This window comes from Camelus bactrianus, chromosome 12 (assembly GCF_048773025.1).
Source record: "Camelus bactrianus isolate YW-2024 breed Bactrian camel chromosome 12, ASM4877302v1, whole genome shotgun sequence".
Taxonomy (NCBI): Eukaryota; Metazoa; Chordata; class Mammalia; order Artiodactyla; family Camelidae; genus Camelus; species Camelus bactrianus.
The window spans coordinates 25,672,814-25,686,805 of NC_133550.1; the positions used below are offsets into that span (position 1 = coordinate 25,672,814).

Here is a 13,992-nt window from a genome sequence, read left to right on the forward strand (position 1 = left end):
ATTTTGCTAGGTATTGCTAGATTGTCCTCCCCTGGAGTTGTACCCATTTTGCGCTCAACCAACCACACGTGATGTACAGCATGGGGAAATATAGCTATTATTTTGTAATAACTTTAAGTGGAGTACAGCCTATAAAAATATTGAAACAGTATGCGGCACACCTGAAACTAATATAACATGGTAAATCAACTATACTGCTATTTAAAAAGGAAAGAAAAAGAGGATTGTATCATTGAAGACAAAATATAATGACAAGAGTTAATTGAGTAAAAGACAAAATACTCTCACACACACACAAAAAATCACTGTGATGGTTAATTTTATGTGTCAACCTAACTGGGCTAAGGGATGCTCAGATAGCTGGTAAAACATTATTTCTGGATGTGTCTGTGAGAGTTTCTGGAAGAGATTAGCATTTGAGTTGATACACTGAGTCAAGAAGACCCCCTCAGCAGTGTAGGTGCACATTATCTACTCCATTAAGGGCCCAAACAGAACAGAAGAGTCAGCTCCCTCTGCTTGAGTGGGGACATTTATCTCCTCTTGCCCTCAGACAGCGGCACTCCTGGTTCATTAGTCTCAGACTGGGACTTACATCATTGGCCATCCTGGTCCTGAGGCTGTCAAACTTGGACTGGGACTAACCACTGGCTTTCCTAAGCCTCCAGCGGGCAGACAGCAGATCATGGGACTTCTCAACCTCTGTAATCTTGTGACCCAATTCCTCATAATACATCTCTTTTTTTATACCTAAAGAAACAAAAACCAAACCGAAACAAAAACCAACCATATGTGTGAATGTCTAATTCCCTGTGACCTCAGTAACCAAGTGGTCTGACTTTGGGAATTTTTGCCAATTTAATAGAAAATAAGTATCTTGCAGTAGTTTTAATTTGCTTCTTTTCCCTTCCAGTTTTATTGAGATGTAATTGCCATACAGGCCTGTATAAGTTTAAGGTGTACAGCATGATGATCTGACTTACACACATCATGAAATGATGACCACAGTAAGTTGAGTGAACATCGCCCATCTCATATAGACACAAAATTAAAGAAAGAGAAAAAGCGTTTTTCCTTGTGTTGAGAACTCTTAGGATTTACTCTCTTAACAACTTTCCTGTATAACATACAGCAGTGTTATTTTTAGTTATCATGTACATTACATCCCTGGTATTTATTTATCTCACAACCAGAAGTTGTGATGTAGGAAAATGGGGCAACAGAGGATGGCCCTGTCCCAGGTCTCAGGTGAGTTCACGGGACGCGCCCCATCAAGGGAGGGTTTTTGGCTTCACGCAGTTAAGAAGTTAAGAGTGAGCCTTGTAGAGTAAAAGTAGATTTATTTAGAGAGATGTACCCTTCATAGACTGAGTGCAGGCCATCTCAGAAGGCTGCAGAAGCCACCAGGCATGGGGGTGGATGTTTAGTTTAAAGTAAAAGCGGATACACACTCCACAGACAGAGTGCGTGCGAGTCGCCTCACTTAGAAGGGAGAGCGGCCACAAGGTGTGGGGGTTGTTAGTTTTTATGGACTTGGTAATTTTATATGGTAATAAGCATGAGGATTATTTTAACTATTTTGGGGAAGTAGCAAGGATTCCCAGGAACTGGGCCACGGCCCACTTTTTGACCTTTTATGGCCAGCCTCAGAACTGTCGTGGTGTCTGTGGAAGTGTCACTGACCCTGCTGGGTATTACAGTAAGTGTACAATGAAGCTTGAGGTCTGCTGGAAGTCAAATCTCCTGCCATCTTGGGCCTCAAGGTGTACTGGGAATTGAATTTTCCACCATCTTGGAACTAATTTCTGTGTCATTCCTTTAATGGCTGTTCCCTGCCCCCTTCCTTCCTGTCTTAACTTTTGACCACCTGTATCCAATTCCCTTTCCTCCCACCCAATTTACATTTTTATTTTGAGGTTGAGCATCTGTTGCTGAAAGATCGGCCCTGTCCCTGATGAGCCAAATAACTCAGAGACCGGGTCCTGGAGCTTAGAAGAAAAAAGGCAGCTTTATTACTTTGCCGGGCAAAGGGAACGCACAGCAGGCTAGTGCCTTCAAAACTGTGAACCCACTTTGGGGATGAGGTAGGGTGGTTTTATAGCCATAGCTCAAACAATAAAGCATGGATAACAATCAACAGAATCATTCTCTCATCAGAAGATTTAGAATGGCGTTGTGATGCCTCCAGGCGACCACCAGTTCCGTAGAGGCTAGCAGTTAGCTCTCTTTATCTAAGCACTCGAGGTGTGGTCTTCGTAGTGATTCAGGCTGTTTTTGTAAGGTGTCAGTCCTGTGACCTTCTCCTTGGAGAACACTCGGAGACCAAGTGTGATTACTACTTTCAATTACTGGAATAAAGTAGAAACAGTAAAATCAATAGCTTTAGTTTTAGCAACGGGCCTGGAGCTGTAAGTAGCAACCAGCCGGTCAGGTTTGTTGATCGTTCTAAGGGGAAGCATAAGAATAAGCGATCTGTTATCCTAAATGTGGCCATTTTATTATTCCTCCTTCACATGTTTTTGTATGTTTAAGGGTTATTTTCCTCTATTTTTCTGTGAACCATCTGAGCTTATCTTTTGCCCATTTTTCTGTTGGGTCATTGCTCATCGCTCATCCTGGTGTTTAATAGTGCTTTATGGATTATGGGTATTTGCTGTTTGTGACAAAATTTGCATTATATTCACCTGGTTTGTTAATTACCTTCCCTTCATTTTAAAAATTAGGGCACAATTTACATACAACAGAATTCGCCCTCTTTAGAGCACAGTTCCACGAGTTTTGACAAACGTAGGCAGCTGTGTAACCCACCCTGACCGTGGTCAGGTTTTAGGACAGCTCCATATATCTTTGACTCTGCCCACTGTATTCTATTTTGCCGTGATTTTGTACTTTTTTAAAGCCACTACAACCATGACTTAATGTAAATGGTTTCTTTCAACAAATATCTCATAATTCTCTTCTGGGTTTTAAATAAACGCCATACAGGCTGAATGTACATTCTACCTGGAGGGGGATGAGGACACCTCCCCTAATGAAATGCATCTTTTTCTGTTAAAGCAAAGCTGAATAGGATGGCTCTTTCTTTCTTTCTTTATTTGTCCCACAGGGACAAGCAGTAGGTTGAAGATGCAAAAGGAATATGGTAGCCTTTAAAAGACTTTTGGTAGTTTTGCTATTTCCAGCATGCTACCCAAGGGGATCAGGATTCACCCCCCCCCCCAAAAAAAAACGTGCCCCTCTGGCATCAAGATTCTTTTGAGTGGACGGCAACTGAGGAACAGCCAACTCAGGAATAGCTTTACAACCAGAGTATAAATTTCCCTTTTGTAAAGGAAATTTACATTTTTATAAAGGAAATTTCCATCTGTAAAGGCACCTTCCTCCAGGCACAAGAGAGAGGAGAGTGACCAGAGACTCTTACCATCTGAGATGACTTGAGTCAGTTTAACAGACCTTACTAAACAACCCTTGTTTACCAGACATTTCCTGGTGACCTTCCTACAACCTCCCCCTCCTCCCCTACCCAGGACCCCAGCCCCCTTCTGCACACTGATATAATATTTAAATCCTGGCTCTATCCGCCTCTTTGGGCTTTCACTCCTTTTCTGGGAAGCTCCCATAAACCTATGTAATAAGGTTTTCTTGCTAATCTGTCTTTTGTCAGTTTAATTTGTAGGGACCAGATCCTGGACCCAAGAGGATAGAGAAAGGAGTTTCTTCCTCCCCCATTACTTCCCCAGGTAGAATGTACATTCAGATTGTATAATGACTGTTTGAAGCCCAGAAGAGAATCATGAGATATTTGTTGAAAGAAACCACTTACATTAAGTCATGGTTGTAGTGGCTTTTTTTTTAAAAAAAAGTACAAAATCATGGCAAATAGAATACAGTGGACAGAGTCAACGATAAATGACAGGAACTGTCCTAAATCCTGATTGTGGTCCTGGTGGGCGACACAATCTTATACGTTTGCCAAAACTCGTTGAGCTGTCCATACCACGTGCATTCTTTGAGTTTAGCAGGAGATTGAATTTTGCAGGAGGCTGTTTTTGACATGCACTGTCAGTGATACAAAGTTCAAGGATTTGGAGTCCTGTTTCTCAATGCCCAACCAGCACTCATCCTCTCTGCACTGAGTCCCTCACAAAACCACAGGAAGTTTCACAAGAGATTGTCAAGCTTGTTTGTTTCTCTCAGGTTGTGTTACAACACAAGCCCCCTGCCCCACCCCTCAACACTATCCCCAACTACCCAGACTGCCGGTTCCCAAGTTCCTGGCAGATAAAGTCTTAACTTCTGGACTTATGTGTTTTTTTTTAATTATTATTTTTTTAATTTTTGGGTAACTTATTTATTTTTGGAGGAAGTACAGGGGACTGAACCCAGGACCTTGTGTATGCTAGGCGTGTGCTCTATCTGCCGCTTGAGCTATACCCTCCCCCCATGGACTTTTGTTTCAACACCTCAGCCCCTCATCTCTCTGGTCAACTTTACTTCTCGTCTTTAAGTATTCAAGCCGTGAATAGGCTGTGCTTATGTTTTTGCTGGTGACCTTTCCTCTTGTCCCTGAACTTTCTCTGCTTGTCTCTCTCCTTTACGACTCACCAAATCTCTTCACCTTTTCTGATCTTTGGTTTATATGTTGACACATTCTTCATGGATTTGTTGATGGCTTCGGCACAGTCTATCTGTCATGATTACATTATTCTTCCATGGGGTGTGGTTTTCTCACCAGCCAAAGTATAAGCTGTTGGAGGGCAGAGAACCTCTCTAACCCTTGTTTTATGCCTTACCTGGTTTCCCCAGTGCTGTACACCTAGTGAGAACTGAATTAGTATTTACTGTACCAAAGAATGGAGGTTACAGAGCACCAAAGGAGAACAGGGGAGAGCTTTAACTCTCCTCCAGAAACCTATCCTTATCAGCAATTCTTCCCTTATTTTCTATGGATAATGTAAGCAGCCCAGTTTAAGCTGCCACTCAGGCCTCCTCCAGAGAAATTCTGAAGCCACCATTAGGTTTCTATCTGTATTTAAGGTGGATCAATATCTTGCTGGAATGTCTTTCCTGAACAACAACAACAACAAAAATTAATGTTCACCTAAAGCAGCTGTCCTAAGACACAGATTTCAAAGTCAGATATTTTGGGCTCTGTGTACAGGGACTATTTATTGAAAAACAATCATCAGGTCTCTGTCTTGTGTTTGTGATAAATGTTCCATATTTAGCCACTGTTGGGGAGAATTTTCTTCCACCTTTCAAAGGTTCTTTTGGCTGGTCTAATAATCAAATTGACACCAGAAAGTTAACAGGAGAAAAGCAAATTTAATTTCCTAAGTATGCGATCCCCAGGAAAATGGGGCGGGAAGAGGATGGCCATGTTCCTGGGATACTTACCATCAAGTGAGGGTCCTTGGCTTCTTGCAGGAAAGAATTCGAGAGTGAGCCACAGGTGAACAAAGGTACATTTATTCAGAGAGATACACACTCCACAGACAGAAGGCTGGCCATCTCAGAAGGCCAGAGAGGCCATGAGGCATGGGGGCGGCTGCTCAGTTTGAAGTAAAAGTAGATACACACTCCATGGACAGAGTGCGGGCCGTCTCTGAAGGTGAGAGAGCAAGGGGCTGCAAGGCACAGTGCTGCTAGTCTTTATGGGCTCAGTAACTTCATATGTTAACAAGTGGGAGGATTATTCCAACTATTTTGGGGAAGGAACTGGGCTTCCTAGGAACTGGGCCAACTCCCACTTTTTGACCGTTTATGGCCAGCCTCAGAACTATCATGGCACCTGTGGGTGTGTCCTTTACCAGGCTGATGTTTTATAAGTGTGTAATGAAGCTCAAGGTCTACAGGGTGTTGAATCTTCTGCCATCTTGGTGCTAATTGCTGTGTCATTCTTTTAATGGTTGTGCCCTGCCCTCTTCCCTCCTGCCTCAAAATGAGGTGTATATGGCCTCCCGAGCTAAGGAATGGGAAGGGAGCCTGGGTCTTCAAAGGGGAGGAGGGCAGTTCACAGGGCAAGAAAAAGAAGAGCAGATGCTTGGTAATTGGATGTTTGTCCTGCTGTGCTGATTTAGGTCCCTCAGATAAATTTCTCTGTGGTAGGAATTCTCATTCTGGGAAAGACCCCCAATTTAAATTCTTGTAGCTAGTTCAGGCAAGGGCAGGAGTGTCTCTTGAGCCCACAGGGTCTCGATTGCCTTTAGCTCAAAATAACCCATATACCAAAGTGGCACATTTTGGTGAGGCTCGTTCTGAACCCCTTCACCCCAGAACACTCTATTTCCCTGTTGCTCCCTCCACCTCCCAGCCCCCTGAGACTAGTTAAAGCCCAAGCAAAAAATAGCAGGAAAAAAAGTTCTTTTATTCTTCATAGGTTGTAAAATGAACATGTCTGCAGAGGGAACATTGCTTGACAAGTAGGCTCAGCAGTGCATGGTGGCTCCTTTCTTTTAATCTCCCATTCAGCTCTGCTTCTAGAGGCCCGGGAAAGAGATGATGCCCATTCGTGAATGGTCCACCATAATGTTGATGAGTGCGTGGCAGAATGGTGTTCTCCCTCACTGTACTCAAAATAAAGGATGGACAGCTACAAGCCCTTGGCAGAAGTGTCAGGGTAAGGTGGGGACTTCAATTAGTTGGAAAGACTGGTAGAAATAATTATGGGAAAGTTCAAAGACTCAGTCAGTAGAATAAAAACAATCTTTTCTCTCATTTAAAAACTTCAAATGGGGGGGAGGGTATAGTTCAAGTGGCAGAGCGCATGCTTAGCATACACAAGGTCCTGGGTTCAATCCCCAGTAAATCCTCTAAAAATAAATAAATGATAAAATGATTATAACTCAATAAAAAATGTTAAAACAAACAAATAAATAAATAAAAAATAAATAAATGAGTAAACCTAATTACCTCCCCCTCCAACAGCAACAACAATAATTCAAATAGCAAATATTTTTCACATAAATACACTCTACTGTAATGTACTTCAATGTGTCAGTTTCTGGTGTACAGCACAACGTCCCAGTCATGCATATACATACACATATTTGTTTTCATATTATTTTTCATTAAAGTTTATTACAAGATATTGAATATAATGACCTGTGCTATACAGAAGAAACTTTTTTTTTTTTTAAATATGATAACGTACTTCAAATAAATTCACAGCAAATCATTTCTGGCTGGCAGAAGCCTGGTTTTTCTCCAAGGCAGTCTAAGTAGACTGGCTAAGCCCCGAGGGCAGTGTAGTGCAGTGGTTAGGAAGGGACCGTAGGCTCTAAGACTGCTTCGCTGGGGTAGCTGTAATAGTTACTCCACGCTTCTTTTTCATCAGAGGTTAACAAGGAGCTGTTTAGGGGACTAAATGACTTAATTTGGAGCAAGCATTCAGAATAGGGCCTGGCACAGAGTAAGAACTCAGTAAATGTTCAATGAATTTTATTTATTTTTTTGCCTTGTCTGAGGGATCCTCTATCGTAATAATATCTTAGAAATTAAAAAATAAGACACCCATTGCTTCAGGTTTTTTTTTTTTTCCTATAGGACTTCTTTTGTTGGACATGATTAAACTTGTACTTTAATGAAGGCAAACAAAGTGTGTTTACTTAGTAAAATTCCCAGCTATTTGAGGAACAACCCGCTTAATTAAGTTTTAGTTTCAAATGCCCTTTGGAAGTCCTGTATCTTTGCCCAAATGATTCAATTATGTTTCATTTTGTTTACATTAATGCTTTGTTTTGGGTTTTTGTTTGTTTGTTTTTGCTCATTTGAGGGCCACTGGAGCTTTTGTTTTAGAATTTTCATTTACCATGTATGCATCCATCTTTTTAGCTTGGCTTAGAAGAATTTTTAACTGACCCATATGTAGTTAATAGTAAGTGGAAATTACCAGCGAACGTCTTAGGCCCATGTGGTTTTGTGTGGTGTTGGGTTTTTTTACAATTTATGAAGCTATAACTTAAACAAAATTTTATTGTTACTGTATTTGGTTTTTCAATCTTAAACTGATTTTTGCTCTGGAATATTTTTTGCTCATTTTCTGCTGAGATTTCCATGAAAAAAAGAAGTTTTTTAGACATAGAAGTGCTAAATGTCTTTCCTCCTGTTTTCACAATCGTGTTTTAACACCATATTGCAATCCCTCCAAAGTGCCTAAACCAGGGTCATATTAGATTTTTTATCCACACAGGTCTTATTGAAACTACTCTAGTATTTACTGCCATTTTAAAATAAAATATTTTTTACAAAATTGTTAGAGTCTATTTCACTATCATGACTTAAGTTTTCAGAGGCCACCTCCTCTCATTCCATAATACATGAATGAAGTTCTTTGCGGTATAAAAATGTAAAAGCTGCAGTCATTCTGTCTTTTAGTTTCCTTCTGATTTTAAAAAATTAAGAAATAGTCCAGGCATACAAAAAATACAGGCAATACCATAAAAAATTCTTTACAATATCTAGATAAAGTACTTATTAACATTTTGCCATACTTGCTTTAGTCTTTTCCTTTTTAAAGAAATAAAATGCCACAACTACAGTTACAGATTGCGCCCCATTTTTCCTCTTCCCTTCACTCTGCCAAATTTGGGGTGTAGCCTTCCCATATATCTCTTTTGTTTATCTTTTAATGGAGACAAGTAATTATCACTTGAGAGTTAGTGCTAATGTCAAGGACTTTGAGGGTCTGAGATAAAAAGTAACACGATAAAGTATCAGAATGATGAAGGACTTTTTTCATCAGATAGGTGCTTTCCCTTGGCCAGTTCTTATGAGAGTAATGAGGAAATGCAGAAGCCTAAGATGGAATCAACTTAGACACAGACATCAAACTATGGGTTTAATTTTAGAATACTCACACCAGCTAGCATCCTTTGCATGAAATATTTTGGCTCATTCCAGTAAGGTACAAGATACGTTGGACTGGCAAATCTAGAGATGGGAAAGACTGTTTCTGTTTTTCCTCCACCTTGTCCTATACACCTGGGAAACGTCCAGGTTCATAGGTAGTGTGCTGTTTCCTTGGGTACTGGGAGTGTGTCCGAACATGAAAATTTTATCCTTACATGTAATCATATTAGCTAACGTTAACTGAGCTTTTATTATGTGCTGGGTGTAGTGTATTATAAGCCTTATTTTTTTGTTCCCTGTAAGAACTCTTCAAGGTATAAGGACTATTATTCCTCATTTTCCAGACATGGAACTGAAGCTTAATCAGGTTAGACAACGTGCTGTCGGTCACACCATCTTAGCCTGCGTTTCAACATAGGGCAGTCTGATCCCCAAACCCACGTACTAAACCACCAAACGCAATAGCCTTCCAGGTATTAAATTATTCATTTCTGTTGTCATGAACAAAATGGAAGTAACAAGAGTGATAGTTGATGCCGCAGGCCCTGTTTTTGTTGAAACAGAAGAGATACTGATTGTACTAGTGTAGCTACCCTGGTGTACATCCTCTGAGTATCAGCTCTGAAGCTACCAACTTCTATCATCTTTGAGTTTGAGTGTCATAGAATTTTTCAGAGAAATTTTAGCATATCTCTTTTTCTTTTTTTAAAGCCATTTTAAAGACCAACACTTTGGGACACGTTCTGTTTGTTCCAAAGTAGAGGATGACCTTTAAATTATTATCAGGGGAATAATTGATCATTTTGACAATCTTATTTCTGATTCTGTGTCTCTGTTGATTCTATACAATGTTGACAAAAGACAACAGAACTTGGCAGAAACATGATGAGAGGGACTTTTCCAGCAGGAAAAAAAAAATCAATGATGGAACTATATCAGGATAGTATGGGTTGACTCAAATGGCTTAAACAATTAAAAAATATATTATCTCACATATCAAGGAGTTCAAATTACAGCAGCTTCAAAGCTGTCTAATTCAAGGACCCATGCCAATTCTTTGCATCATTCTGCTTTGCCACTTTTAGCCTATCAGTTTTTTAAAAAATTTTTATCTTTTATTTATTTATTTGTTAGGGGGAGGTAATTGGGTTTATTTATTTGTTTATTTTAATGGAGGTACTTGGGATTGAACCCAGGACCTCATGCATGCTAGGCATGCACTCTACCACTGAGCTGTACCCTCCCACCTTAGTCTGTCAGTATTCTCCACAAAACGGCTACGGAATTCCCAGGTACCACATTCAGTCCTGACAAGGTCCAGTGGAAGAAGAGACAGTCTTTTTGTTGAGTCTCTTTTCAAGGTGAGGAAACTTCCCAAAAGCAGACTTTCCCTCAGGTCACAGAGTCTCAATGGCCAGGTCTATGAGACCAGTTCACACCTAAAGCCATGCCTGGTGAGGGCCATGGGGCCACTACAACCTCCTGAAAATCAGGCCTTACTCCCATGCTGGGGTTAGTCTTCCTCTGCGGGTGGGGGGGGGGGGGATACCTGAACTAAAGTCCTTGTTCGGTTAACAAGAAAGTGAGTCAGTGAGTCATGAAGGTTGAATATGTAACAAGGTCTAATATTTAGGACACGAAAGACTAATCTTTGCTTGGCCTTATTCTATGCCAAGGGCTTTGCATGGATTCTCTTGTTTAATCCTTACAGTAAACAGAAGAGACCAAAACCAGACCATTGTTATTTCCATTTTACTCATGATGAACCTGAGGCACAAAGAGGCTAATTAAATTATTAAGGGTCCCAGAAGAGGAAGTGACAGTGTTATTCAAATTCAGATCTGCCTGACCTCCAAGGCCATGCTTTTTCCATTTGACAAAGGTATCAAAGTCACAGCTGTTTGTCAATGTGACCTTGATTATAAATCTCCCAGATAAATTATGTTACTTTTTAGCACATCTTAAGAATACTACCTATGGCTGTAGTTACACAAATGTAATCATAGCATGCACGCTGTTTTATAACCAGCTTTAAAAAAATATTTGCCAATCTCATGAGTGAAAAATGTACCTTGTTGTGGGGAGGGTATAACTCAGTAGTACAGCACATGCTTAGTATGCACGAGGTCCTGGATTCAATCCCCAGTACATCCATTAAATAAATAAATAAATAAATAAATAAATAAATAAATAAATAAATAAATGAATGAATGAATGTAATTACCTCTCCTCCCCCAACAAATGTATCTTGTTGTTTTCATTTGCTTGAGCTTTCATAAGCCTTAACAGTTTATTCTCTGCCCAGCAACCAATAGGGTCCTTTAAAAAGATAAGTCAAATCATGTCATTCCTCTGCTGGAAACCTCCAGTTGTTTCTCATCTCAGAATGAAAAGGAAAATCAAAGTCACTATAATTGCTTTCAAGGCATTATAGGACAGTAACCTTTCTGCCCCTTTATCTTTTGTATTGCAATTCCTGTGACCCTCTCTTCCACTCATTCTTGTCAGACACCCTGAATTCTTTGCTTTTATTCAAATATGCCAGTGTACTTCTGCCTCAGGTCCTTTGCACTTGCTGTTCTCTCTGCTTGAAATGCTTTCCCCAAGGATATCTGCATGGCTAGCTCCCTTACCGCCTACATATCTTTGCTGAAAAGTGACCTTCTTGGTGAGAGCTTAAATAACTAGTCTATTAAAAACATTCTTTATCTTTCTTCCATGATTTTTATGTGAGAGTACTTACTACTTTCTAATATACTATGTGATTTCCTTATTCATTTGGCCTGTCTCCTCTAACTGGTACTAATGCACATGATCTACTAAAAGATTTTTGTGTTTTGTCCAGTGATGTACCCTGTGCTGAAATCAGTGTTTGCCAGATAGCATGTACTCAGTAAATATGTGTTGATTGAGTGAATGTTTTAATGTATAAATAAGTGATATGTTATTTCTATTTCTCCTTTTATAAACTGTCATGTTCCTTGCTTATTTTTCCATTAGGTGTTCAAAGTTTTCATTGATTTATATGAGCTCTTTGTATTTTAAGGATACAGTTATGCAGCAAATATTTCCCCCAGTTTCTTACCTGTCTTTTGCCATTTTGTGTGTTAAATTATTAAAAATTTTACATAGTCAAATCTAGAAATCCTTTCCTTTGTGATCTTGGATTTTATTAAGACAAGTTGACAAAAGGAAAATTTTACCTCTAAATATATTTGGTCAAAGGGTGAGCTATGACTAAATTTTTTCCCTACATTTATTATATCTAAGTTTCTACTATTTGTGGATATATAATACTTAAAGAATCTGAATAATGATTTAAACTGATTTATAATCATATTTATATGATTTATAATATTTATATGAATTATTTTTCTCCTGGGTAGTTTATTTGGTGAGCAAGAAGGGTTGAATTGTTACTAAAGTCTCTCCTTTTACATTAATTCAAGGAAAAAGATTTGAAGTACAGGATGATTAAAACTATGAAATATTTGTGTATATTTATAATACTTGCATGTATTTTTAAAGTTTTAAACATAGTTCCCATTTAAGATTGAGATAAAAGGTTACTAAACAAACAAACAAAAAGAAAGAAATAAAAGGTTTCTAGGCTATTTCTAAATCATTAGGGTCTTGTGTCAGTGGAACATTTATGGTAACGGAGTCCACTTACAAATTCTACTCTGTATTTGACAGAAGTCCATTCAAAACAGCACTTGGTTGCATACATTTTATTTATTCCATCTGCTTCTCTGAATTTTAAATGTTAAAAATATCTAGTTGCTTAATGTGACTTTTTGGGGTGGGGAGAATCAGCTTTACTTATTTACTTTAGTGGAGGTACTGGGGATTGAACCCAGCATCTCATGCATACTAAGCATGTGCTCTACCTCTGAGCTATACACCCTACCCCTCTTAATGTGACATTTTGTAGTTTTACAAATTTTAAATTCATAATATTTTTATCATGAATACTATCAGAAAAATATAGATATATGATTACTGTGCTGCTTTTAGGAAACAGAATGCCAGTTCTTCCTTCCTTTATTTATTTACTTATTTTTTGCTTTTTATTGTTTGAGAGGGGTGCTTCTACTTACTTCATTATTCAACTATGCCTTTTTATTATAACTGATTCTGATGATGTGCTGACAAGTATAAAAATTAGTTCAGTCCTTTGGAACTTCAAAATAATACCATGACCAAAAAATCCTATTTATGGTATGGAGGATCACAAAGCACTTTAAGGTATTTTTCCTTTCAATATTTTTCTTTAAAATATTCAGAAACTTTAAAATAATTTGTTCTGGGTGGGGGAATTTCCTTTTTTCCATCCATAATAAAACAAGTTATTTAAATTCTTCAACCTACACATTACTCTTGGAGTATTTAATAAGGATTATGTTAATGAGATAATGGAAGCCAAAGTACAAACATCTATCATAAAATAAATAAATCATGTTCTTCCTTTACATTGGGTTATATATGTGGCGCACACAGGGATACCTTAGATTGGGTGAAACAATATAGAATTAGAATTCCTGGTTTCTAATTGTTCAGTATTTGTGAGGCTGGGAAGAAAGCTTTAACGTTGCAAGATCTTTAAAAAATGGGCTGTAACTCCAAGGCCTGCCTCCTGGAGTTGCTGCGAATCACTTGGGTTAATAGACAACTTTGTAAGCTGGAAGTGTAAACCTGAAGGATGGTACAGCAGGTTAGCAAGCCTTTCTGCCTGGGTATAGGGTGACTCAAGAGCCAGTTCTCTCTCCCACTAGGCCACAAGTGACCATCGTTGACCACGGACCAAGCACAGGACCTAGAAGTGTATCCGAATGATCCAGCCCTGCCACCGATAGCTCCCTTCCTCTTTCAGCCTCAGCTGCTTTAGGTTTAAAATGAGCATAAAATAGCATTAACTACCTTACAGAGTTGTTTTCAGGATTAAAGGCGATAATGCAAGAAAGTCTAGCTATCGTAGGTGAAAATTTTGTTTTCTAACCCTTCTCCAGCCCTTCTAATGAACCCTCTCCTAACGCCGGCTTACTAGCAGGGCTGAAGCTTCAAAACAACCTTTCAGTCAGGGATCTCTGCAAGGAAATTAGTTTGATTTAAATCAACTCAATAACGCCAAGGTGTAAATAA

The 13,992-nt window shown here is 39.0% G+C and overlaps 1 protein-coding gene across 2 annotated transcripts in view; it reads left to right on the top strand.

Moving 5' to 3' along the window:
- RASSF3 (Ras association domain family member 3) overlaps positions 1 to 13,992 on the top strand; it is a 121,665-nt gene that overhangs the window by 42,187 nt on the left and 65,486 nt on the right. The gene's annotated exons all lie outside the window — the stretch shown is intronic.